Raw genomic sequence first — 12,155 nt, 5'->3', positions numbered from 1 at the left:
TAGTGCGACACGCAGACGAGGTGAGCCCGCCGTCGGGTGGTCCGAGATAGTACGGGTGGGGAAGGGCTCTTATGCAAGGACGACTCGTGTTTTGGTTTGCACCCCGAAATGTGGCAACACGAGGGAGGGTTTACAGCTCGGTGGTCACCAAAGTCCAGAGTCCATCTTGATTGAGGGAGGTGTTTGCTCAGCTGAAAGGCCATTTATGACATAGGGGGAGGGAAGGTCCGTAATATGCCAGTAAGACTAACGGCTACATTTATAGGAAAACAATATATTATAGTTTATACATGAGTTTGGGATTTGATATAACAGTAAAAGCAATGTAGTCATCACAACAAACTCAGTTCTAACACCAAACACTTGTATCTCCTTCCGATCTATGGAAATGCCAATAATTTGTTCCAGTCCTTCCAAAATTTCTTTTCGCATTTTTGCTTGATATTTGAGTTGCACTTATGTTGTCGCACAGTATCAAGTTGACTAATTAGAGCCCCATGTCATAACCTCCAGCATAAGCTCATTGATTCAAACTTTAACCGACATCAATGACTCAATAATTGCTAATTGTTAACGGATGCTGACGCTTATAGGAAGTCTTGGTTACAAACAACGTCTGAAAACAGACAGTGCCTCAGGCCATATTCATCTCTGGAAAACATTCCTGTAGTTGATGTTGCAACCAGCAACTCGTGCACCATACTAACCCATTCACTCCCTTTAATTGTAAGTGGAACTGCGCTGAGCAGCATTTAATGCGATTTCCATGGGGGAGAGCTTGATCCTGTCTCGCGCTCTCCGTGCAGGAAAGCCTTTCCGCACTCCAGCAGGTGGTGCTGTCGCGGCTTTTTGCTCTAACCGCAACTATCACAACATCTTTGTGACTAAACATACGCTTCCAGAGCATTGCGGATGAAGCCGACACGAGGCAAATTTAGATCATCGAGATGCGAGGGAGGGAAACACTTTGCCGTGTGATCTCGGCGCTTGTCTAGCGGGTGGGGGCATTATCTGCAGTAATAGAGTCAGATCTTCACAGACAAATCCCTTTTAATGTCAGCCACAACGCCCTGGGGAGACCACCCTCACTGGGAGCTGGGTGATGGCAGCTAATTTCAACCCACACAATAGAGTCTGCCTCGTTAGATCACACCATTACTTCATCGGGAAGACTCGGTGCGTGCGTTGAGGGAGGAGGGCTCAGATGTTAAGTGAAGAACAGTACTTTTTCCGAGCCGCTTTGAGGAATTAAGGTCGTGTTTTCTTACGTACACATAAAGAATGACGCCGTCGCCTTCGCCGACACGTACAGTCACGGTTGGGATCAGATAAGACGGCTTGTTCTTGCGGATAACATCACGCAACATAACAAACGGGTTGTGATTGAGTATTATTGCGCCCCGGCGGTGGAGTCACTCTTGGCCCTCTCTGTGCTTTGCTCCACCGCATGATGTCATCACGTGGCAAGGTATTTCTCTCAGACATAACCTGTCTACTCCTGTCAGAGGCCGCGGTAACACGAGCCGCCTTAAAAGTCTGGGAGCGAGCGCCGGTCACTCGCAGAAAAGGGCGTTATTTATTTTCTCTGGAGGAGATTCAATACCTCCTCCCGAGGCCCGGCCGCCCCGAGATGGACTGTGAGGCGCAAAGCACTTTTCCTCTGGAGACATTTGAGAGGTGGCTGAAGAGCTCTTTGGAGAGGCCAAGGAGTGGCTGCTTGTAACGATTAGTCACTGTTAATCTACTAAATCACACCGATTTGGGACGTGTCAGACTCCAAAGTAGGCTTCAGGCGATGATTTTGTTGATGGAGCTGTGCGCACTCGCAGCGATTTTGAAAATCACCTTCAGAAATTCATAGCGAGTGTTCTTATTGCTTTTGTCAAGCCAGACTTCATTATAATTGACAGACTTGTGTCTGCAATGTGTAAACAGCATCAACTTGGCCCCACTTTCTTGATCAAGACATCTCGAGTGAAAGTCCTTCTCATCCGTTCCCTCCCCGGTGACTTCGGGTGTGCCCCAGGGCTCTGTCCTGAGGCCCCTACTGTTCATCGTTCACCTCCTCCCTCTTGGTATTATTTTCCATACATTTTATATTCTCTTCCGTTGCTTCACGGATGACACCCTCTCCAGTAAACCCAAGGTCTCACTTCCACTCTCTTCCCTTACCTTCTACTTATCAGACATTGACTCCCGGTTCATCTACAATTTTCCGAAATTAAACAGATTGTCATAAATGATACTAAATCTACATCATCCAATGTTGACAGGACATCCTGTTTTGTAGTTAATGGTGAAGCCGTGCTCGTTCTGTATCCCCAGATGTCCCAAGATGTTAATGGCAATGATATTAAATTCACAAATTAGTATTTCATAAGCATGTTCTACCTGTTTTGTGGCCACATTTAAATATTTGTCGCTACAAATTAGCCATTTATGTGCAGTTATGTTTTTATGATCGCTATCATTTTACTTTAATTTTTCATGTCAGATCTGAGGTTCTTTATACACCACAGAATAATCACTCAGGATAATCTTTTAGAGACATCCAACAAATGGAGATTTGCTGAATGAATGCTCAATTTGTCGCTCTGTGTCTCAGATGGAATTCAAGGGATGTTTTGCATGGCAAGCAATATGAATGCTCCTTTTACCCAGTGTTCAAAAGCATGAAGGACACTAGTGGGGAACTGTTTGTATTGTGTACAAGTTTAGCACCACAGTGTTCTTTAAACTGCACACTTAGAGAATGATATTTATAAAAGAAGCCATGCTAATGCAACCCAAAACACACAAGCAGTAAACATGTGTGCGTGACTGTGTGTGTGTGTGTGTGTGCATGTATTCCTCAAACACATTTTTTATATTTATATTTACATACAGGTGTGTATATATCTATGTGGGTGCATATATGTGCCAGGCTTTAATGTGAAAGCCAGAGCGATGGCTCTCAGCCAACATCTGCTCGCAAAATCACACCGCCACTGAAGCTGTTTGAAAAAGCACTTTTGAGAACTCACAAATTGTGTTTGAACATTTGTGTTTAAAGTACAGTGCAACCTCAAAGGAAACAATTTTGTCCAATGGGAAATATCTTATTTCCCCCAAAAAGTGGCCTCGCTCTGCTTAAAACAAATGAAGGCCTATCTCTCTCAAATAGACGCCTCCCTTTCTCCATCAGGGTGAAACAAAGGGTGGTAACTGTAAATATCTCAGTTCGTAGTTAACTGCTGTGCCTGTTTGAATGCTGTTGCTAACCAAAACAGCAGCATCATTTTTTTTTTTTTTTATATATATATTACACATTATTAATGGCAGTAAATGAGTTATTTATGGCAGTGACGTTTCATTATGAAGCTTAAATGAGGTCAAGTAAACCAACATTTTTTGCACAAGTTTGAAACAAACACATCACATTCCAAGCTAAGTTAACATAATACCTGCTCCTCACTCAAACCTACATCGCCACAAGATCCTAAGCGCCGTGTCTCGTTTTCATGAACTCACTCCAGGATCAGCAAACACTAAATGGTTTCAGGGTGAGTCACAATATCCAGTACGTAGAGCAGCAAAAGGGCTAGCAGGGGAGCATGAGTCAGTGAGGCATGCATAAAAGCACCATACAACACGCGCGGTAACATCGACGACCTTTGACGAGGTTGCGACACGACCATCGAAGATAATTACGTCTGACTTCAAATGAGAAACGCACAGAGATTTATTGATTCGTTTAATATTTACTGCATCTTCATCTGACAGAGAAATGAAAAGGAAAAAAAAAAACAACAACGCGGACACATTACTCAAACAACAGCAAAGCGAGACAGCGTTTTAATATGCTGCAAATCCTTGCTGGAAAACAGAGCCACGCCAAAGCAGTCTAAGTTAGAGTGCAGCCATCGACTGGTTAAAAGCCGATGCCAATCAATACAAAGTTGTTTTGGGCACCTACGCTATTATATTAATGTCATCCTGAGAAATAGGCTCTCGCTTATAGGTGGCTTGTCTGCAAGCCTGTTTTTTTTTTTTTTTTACAGTTAGGCAACCACTGTCTATATAGACGGTGCTTTTTATGCTTATTTCAAAACTGCTCATTTTTTACACTACTGTGGTGCAACCTTTTTAAAGCAGCAGCAACTGACATGTTTATTGCGTCACTTTTTGTCAAAATCTTGAGGCACACCATCAAGGGGTAGGTTTGAACATGTTTAGAAAAAAATATACGTATATATGTTTGGAAATTTTTTATTTATTTTTTTCAAACATATCGTGTGTTATTTATAATAATATTTGTGTTAAAGAGCTTCCACATATTGGTGTCTTAACCTTACAAAAATGAGCACTGCTGTTAAATTATGGGCAGCTGCGGCACGAACCTTCCATTGGTTGGTGGTCTCATCCATTTGTTAAGCACCGTGCACGGCAACAAAGCCGACACGCCGTATAACTGCGCTTCTAATGTTCCGCATCCTCCTGAGAGCTGCTCTGTGACAAGTGAGCTTGCTCGTTGTGCAGTCAAGGATGACACAGAGGTTGAAGTGGTCACACATTTACTCAGCTCTCACAGTGTCCCTCTGGCACATGTTCTACCCAAGGTCACATACTGCATTGCGTAATAATGCAAAAAAAAAAAACTGTAGCTGAAAACATGCAAGTGCGCTAAAGCGGGCAGATGAGGAGGAAGGCGGCTGAAAATAGCCTCATGGCAGCAGCTATTGCCCAACAGCCCCCCAAAGCATCGGCCCACCACACTTCATTTACGCTAAATGAAGAGTCCCACTTGAGATGGGAGTGAATTGTGGACCTCCAATCGCTTTAGCCAGCCATCGCAGCCTTAAAGGAACACTCCTTTTGTGCACGGCTACCAGAAACAACACCCATGTGTGAGGGAGCCAAATCTCCTTGCCCGCCTCCCTCCGGCATCCCCTGCCTTTCCTAACATCCAATCCTCTCTCCTTCTGCCTCCCCCCCCTATCTCCTCCACCTCGCTGCCCTGGCCTGAGGGAGCTGTTAGCTCTCTGGATGCCGGGGCTCTATTGTGAGCACGCATTGATTACCTCTGCGCTCCCCGCAGCCGGTCGGGCCCGTCGGCACGGGGCCCCTGCCTGCCTGCCTGCCTGCCTGCCTGCCTGCCTGCCTGCCTGCCTGCCTGCCTGCCTGCCTGCCTGCCTGCCTGCCTGCCTGCCTGCCTGCCTGCCTGCCTGCCTGCCTGCCCGCCCGCCCGCCCGCCCGCCCGCCCGCCCGCCCGCCCGCCCGCCCGCCCGAGCAAACTGGTCCCGTTTTAAAATAGTGCTCGTCCGCCTTCCCTCTGCGGGGGTTGATCCATTTATTGCCCCGCGTATCGGCTTGTCCTCCGTACTCGGCGACACGGCTCCTTTGGCTGGCTCAATAGCTTGCTTTAGTTTCTCACCCAAAAATCTCACTGACATTGAATGTCGCACATGTTCAACCCACCTTTAAACGTTTTGAGTCGACTATTGATTTTGCGGTTGCATTGCGTTGGCGGTTCGAGGTTCGGGTTGAAATGATTTTTAAATAATGCAAGTAGTCAAACAAGCGGGAGGATAATGACGCCAATCTGTTAAACGCGTCTACACTGAAAAAATGTGTCGGAGTTGCATTCATCAAGAGTAAATTCAATACCACTTTTTTTTTCCGTGTTTGAGGTTGTTTCATGTAATCATTTATTTTGGCGTCTATGCAGTGGATATAAAAAGTCTACACACCCTTGTTCAAATGACAGGTTTTTGTGAGACAGAAAATGAAGTCAATTCAAAAATGAAACATTTTCCCGAGAAGTAAAAATAAACACAATATGAGATAATGTGGTTGCAAAAGTGTGCACACCCGCTTACAACAGGAGATGTGACACTTCTCAAAATGACCAATCACATACAAACTTGATGTGAAATGGGAGTGGGCACCATTTCATGTGCCTCTGAATAACCCCAAATAAAGTTCAGCTATTCTCTGGTGGTGGCATTTTTGTTCTGACATCTCATAGCACATGACACAGTCCACAGAGCGATACCACTGCAGAAGGAACTCATTGTTCAATAGTATCAGTCACGGGAACGGATGGATAATACATTTTCAATGCATTCAAATATACTACCATACACAACCGAATTTTAACCTTAACCCGAATATCGACCTCCTGTAAACATAGTCATTGTAACAAATATAATTCCTCTCTTGGGTTTGCTGGGTTGCTTTAGTCTCAACAATCACAATTCTACACCAGTGCTGGCCCTGTTTAAAATCTAACATTAAGCGTGTCTGACTCATTGACCGGAGCTGGAAAACCCATTTAAGCCCACCAGTGAAAAATGTGTGTCCATCCTCTCGCTCCAGTGTGAAAGACACGACAGTCAGTCAGTCAGTCAGTCAGTCAGTCAGTCTAACTTGTTTATTACTTCTCAGGCAGAACGTTTTCAGCAGCTTGCTAGTGACAGCAGGGTGGCACCCCAGAACAAGCATCACAGCTCGGTGTGAACACTGAAGCTGATGTCAGCACTTATGCCTCGTTTCCATCGAGCAGTATTGTTTCATGTCTTAGGTTAAGCGCGGTTCGGGTAAATTACACATTTTCTTTAGATCCTACCCGAGGCCATGTTGACCACCTAGTGTGGTCCTGGAGGACCAGTTGTCCTCGCCATATATCCACTTTTGAGGCCTCAGCTGTCGGAGGACCAGTTGTCCTACAATCGCCGATAGCAATGCTCTATTGTGAGCCAGAATGATTCTAATCCAAGGTTCTGGTAGTATACCAATTGTGGCGCCAAAACATGGAGGTGCCAAGAAGTTGTCAGATGGTTTGAGCACTAAAATAAAGTGACCCATAGCTCTGGATAAAAACCAGCCTTCAGGTGACCAAGAGAAATCAACACCCCAGTGTTCTAAACTTGAATGTGTTTTCTTACGGTAATTGGATCTTTTCCCACAACACGATGCAATCTGAATTAACCTTGTCATGGCGCATGCCAGACGGAGACTTCCCTTTGTTCCCCCTGGATTCATTCACTCTGCCCTTTGAAATACAGCTCGTAAGAAAATTATACACAGCGCCAAGTCGAGCCGGAGTCACCCCACCTATAATCCATCCATCTTGTTGGCAGCCATCTGGACACATTATTTTGGAGAGGCCGAGGGGAGCACGCTTTGCCGTGAAAGCGAGGACATGTGACAACAAGGCATTCTTTGAACCGCAAAATGTCAGCGGCGAAGGAGTGGACTGGCTGACAACCCCTAACAGGCCTTGACAACTGGCCATGGTGTTAGACAAAAACTTGATGGATGAGCTAGAACAGATGATATTATGATCGAAATTAAACAGAAATGACAAAAGACAACAATTGATAGGTCTGCTTTTAATCCTCAAGCCTTCGGGGTGTAGTCCATTTAATGAATTACTTTCGAGTCAGCGGATGCAGATGAGACTGACTGTTTGCCGATGTGATCACCTTGCCGATATTATGACAAAACAAAGTCATTGGGCTTCTCCACGAGGCGTTTCCAGATTGTAAAAAAAAAAAAAACAATTTGATGGCGAGTTCACTGTCAGAGCATGGTGACATTGACCATCCCAGTTTGGGGCCCACCTTCTCTGAAATAAAAATGACTCACTGCCGTCGATGTCACCGGTCGCATTTGTCCCCATCGGAGCTGCTCCGTTCCGACCAGGGGGCCGGGTCGTCCTTGAGACGTCGTGATAGAGACCCCCCTCCGCTCACAGCGCACCCCCGAAGCGACAATCCCCCCCACACACACACACACTGCTTGACAAAGGCAATACCCCACACATGCCCAAGCTGCATCAGTGACAGGAGGCCCGCAGGCAGGAAGCAACAAGGATAGCAGCCACTTCCTTCCCCTCAGAGATTAGAGTAACCCGCCCGGCCGTTGTTGATGACAGTTTGACCTGTGACCTGGATGGGATCTTTCAATTGGTTTAAAATGTACTTTGTACATTGTACTTTTACGCAGCACAAAAACATTGATTTGTTGATTGAATCATTAAGATGTTTCTATCATGTGACCAAGCTGTACAGATCTGTTTTTTTTATCTTTCCTAATGTAAATACTTCCTGAATATCCGCCGTCGCACCAATCCTCGCTCGTCATTTAAGCGACCGTGTGTCATTTCAATTGAATGTGATCATTGTTTGCTTGCTGTCGAAACAAATCGAATTCATACTCACGTTTTACACCTAGTGACATTTTTCGGGAATATATGATTATAAAAACCACTAAAGCATTGTGGAAATCCAGAGCTGAGATTCGAACCCAGAACCTTTTGACTGTGAGGCAGATGTGCTGAAACTAAATGGCAGAGAAGAACCTATTTTTGCTTGGCTATCATAGTTGTGTTAACCATCCCTTCTTTTTTTTTTAGTCGCTATAATGTGCCACCTTTTTATGTATTCCTGTCTGCACGACAGCATGAAGCAATGGTGTGTGCAGGCTCAGCATGCAGAGTGAGACATTTTCTCTATCTGATGCACAGCGGCCCTCCCTCTGGCCACTTCCAGCCTTGCCAGACGCGGAAGAGAGAGGGAGAGAAGAGAGAGAAAAAGGAGAGAGAGAGGAACGAGTTGGTGTGCGTGGGTAGCGTGCGTGCGCCGTGCGTGTGCCGCGCGCATCGCGAGGATAGAACATTGTTCCTTGACGTCACCGCTCGGCCCAGCCTGCCGCTGCTCTCAAACACGTCTTTGTTATTCCGAGGCTTCCACCGCGAGACGGGACGCTCGCAAAACACGGAACCGGATTTCTTTTGGCTCTGCTGGAGCCGGCGTGCAAACTAGACAAGACGCTCACACGGAGGCGCAATCAAATCGAAAACTACTCAAACTAATTTAATTCTTGCTGTTTTACGCTGTTAAAATTCACAACTTCAAACGATTCACCTCACCCAAGACTATTTTACACATTTTCCAAATTCCACAAATTCTATCCAAAGAAACATCAGCACAAATGAAGACGAATTCCAAATATAGCTCATCTTTCCACTTATCACAACTTGACCTGACCTCTCAGGAACTGTTAAACACATTCCTGGAATTTCCAAATTATTGGGCACATTTTCACCTCATATTCAAGCTACTCCATTTTTTTTTTTTTTTTTTTTTTTTAAAGATCAGCACATCCATTAATTCTTGCACAATATTTCTCACATGACAAAAATTCACCCACATAAATCACATACCAGTTGTATATACTATAGTCACAGTGCAATAGTAGTTACAGTGTACAAATACGGCATTTAGCCAAATGAATTTGATTTCAAACTAACATCTATTGTAAATGGTTACAAGATTCTAAAAACTCCCGTTACTCCGGTTTCCTTCCACATTCCGAAAAACATGCCTGTTAGATGACATGAAGTCTCAAAATCATCCATGGGGTGACTCGTAATGCAAATGATTGTTTGTCTTTTTGCGCCATTCAATCAGTAGCCTGGCTTCGAACCACAAATGACAAAAAGCAACATGGAAAACGAATGCTCGGATAATAACTACGATGACATATGACAGAGAGGCAATTATAATTAGTCCAAATGTATAATTACTCATTAGTGTCACGGCAAACAATAACAGTATGCCTTTAAACGCCATTCGTTGTTAATTCACTTGAGCAGTCATGACTCCTTTGCTCAATGTTGATCCTTTTTCTTGTTAGTTGCAGTGCGTGATTGCATTTTGCGCATTTCTCATGTAGTCAAACACCCACAATACTAGAAACTAGCTGTCAGAATGATGAAGTGTATTTCGACACCACCGCATACCACAATAAGAATCGAATGATATGTTTATTACAGTGTCCATCAAAACAGAGCATTACCTGTGATCTCTTTTTTTAATCTTGGCCCTTGTTAAATCCGTCGTGTCAAATGTGTTTTTCATGTTCTACTGTATGCAAAATGTAAAAACACTGTGACGTAATAATGGTCAGACAAGACTACCACTGCAGCGGAAAACTTGGTTTCGCCTGTCAAGTGAAACTGGTTTTACTTGCCAGATTTGACTTTTTGGAAAGTGACTTATATTTATGAATAATGCATTCCTGACTCCATGTCCGCCAATACATACAAATATTTAAATATTCATTGACACGAATCAAGTTCGTTTATTGTGGTGCCCATTGTTATGACGTCATAAAATCCAAAGTCAGAATGAAATATCAGGTTCTAGTACAATACATGCAATTGTGAACATTAAATATAGTTTCATTTCCAGTTCCGATCTTGAATTTAGTTCCACTGAAAAGGGTGGATCCTTGAAAATGACAGAACGTGACGCTATTGTGTTGCATTTGTCTCTCCGCGAAGCCCACTCCTACTCCCCGGTAGAGGCTGCCGTCCACCGGCTCGACAAGGCAGGCAGACAAGCAGGCAGGCAGACAGACAGGCAGGCAGACAGGCAGACAGACAGACTCCTCGTGCTGATGCGGGGGTGTGGAAGGGGGAAGTCCGCCTCACATTTTCCTCCTCGCCGCTGTGCCCGGTCCTCTCCTCGGCGGTGGTAACCGAATAGCCCCGTGTAATCTGACACTTCAACTTGCCGTGCTCCACGGTAGTTGATTCAGTCACTCAGTTGCACCGTGTGCTCGGAGGAGCAGCTCGAGAGAGGGAGAGAAAAGAGCGCACGCACGCACGCACACACGCGGAGGCTTTTTATTTCAGCGTCGCGGAGGAACGAGGACTCGCTTCTCGGAACCCCGAAGCTGCAAGTAAGTTTGTCGCCGTGTTTCGGGGCTCGTAGCGCGGCTTGCACGCTCACGCTGGCCGGGTAGTACCTGCTAACAATAGGCTTGACCTCCTCGGAACCTTTAAGCGGCTGAAGTCGCGTCGGAGGCAGGGCAGGCAGGCAGGCAGGCTGGCTGGCTTGGCTGCTGGTTCCTCGCCGCTGCTGGTGCTTCATATGGGAAACTGGAAGCGAGCGAGTCGGCTTGTTATTGTTGGTCTGCCGTGTCACGTTTGGACATCCGCGGACTGGCCGCTTTGCATGCGGCGTGTACGCCGGCTGCCTGGCTCCCACGTCGCGGCGCCGCTGAGCGCCTCGCCCGGGTGCATCCAGCCAGCCAGCCGAGCGAGCGAGCGACCGGCCGGCCGGCCGGCGGCTGATGACTCTGTCTTGATGCTAGTAAAGCCATAATGCGTGTCACATAAAGCTGATGTTGATAGCCCTTCTACTTGTTGTAATGCAATTAACAACGGGGTGGTTGTTGCTGTGCCTTGCACAATAATAATGCAGCATCAGTGTCATTTGTCACCTTGAGGGTGCACCCACGATAGACCTTTCATGGCACCTCTCCAAGGTTAGATCATCCTAACAAGCACCACCACCTTGAACACTTCCATAGATACTATTAGCAAAGTGTGACACTTAAGGGTAGTGTGGATTTTTAATGGGATCTCCAACGATAAATGGTGAAATAGCTAGAAGTGTTGCATTAACAACGGATATTTTGTCTGTGGATTTTTAATGGGACCATTGAACACCTTTGTGGATAGCTAGATAATATAGATTGCTATACGCTACTAAGAATAAAAGGACATTTTACGTGGTGGTTCTATACTTTGTGTGGTCGATGTGGTCCTTGTTTCAATTTTAGAGTCTGGCAATATTTAAAAATATATATTCATATTCTCTGTAGCACAAGTAACTTGTGGTCATAAAGTTGAGTGCTAATGAAAAGAGTTCTTTTAACTACTAACGGTGAAGCGGTTTCCAATGAAATGCATGTGATGAATATTTAATATTCTAAAAACACATCAGTGCTATTCTGATGAAACTATAAAAACCTCAACACTTTGGGATGGTATCGATGGTTTAGGGAGATTTGTCGCATTCTGGTCCACTGGCGACTTGAGTTGATCAGCTTTGTCTGGGTGAAGTTCAAGGAGTCTAAAAATAAGATGGAAAAAATGCAATTTGTTTGTTGCTATTACAATCCATGCTTTAGTTCACTGAGAAATGAATGACTACTTGTTCCATTCAGTGGATTCTTCCTTGGCCCGTGTCCCACCCCTCTGCCAAGTTTTGTCAAAATCCTTTAAGTATTTTTTTTCTTCCAAAGTGCCATCACGGTACAAACAAACAGCGATGAAAACATAATCTCCTTGGCAGCGCTAATAATAATGGAAATGACAC

The 12,155-nt window shown here is 45.1% G+C and overlaps 1 long non-coding RNA gene across 1 annotated transcript; it reads right to left on the bottom strand.

The window, feature by feature from the left end:
* Positions 1-9,154: 9,154 nt before the first annotated feature.
* LOC119134821 lies at positions 9,155-11,260 on the bottom strand. Its single transcript, XR_005100403.1, has 2 exons — positions 10,798-11,260; positions 9,155-10,620 (listed from the first exon to the last, which is right to left on the bottom strand). It is a non-coding gene; the product is annotated as an uncharacterized LOC119134821 (long non-coding RNA).
* Between the last annotated feature and the right edge of the window lie 895 nt (positions 11,261-12,155).

The sequence above is a fragment of the Syngnathus acus genome, chromosome 15 (assembly GCF_901709675.1).
Source record: "Syngnathus acus chromosome 15, fSynAcu1.2, whole genome shotgun sequence".
NCBI classification, from domain to species: domain Eukaryota; kingdom Metazoa; phylum Chordata; class Actinopteri; order Syngnathiformes; family Syngnathidae; genus Syngnathus; species Syngnathus acus.
The sequence above is the reverse complement of the archived record's forward strand: the minus strand, read 5'-3'. Positions and strand labels throughout refer to the sequence as shown.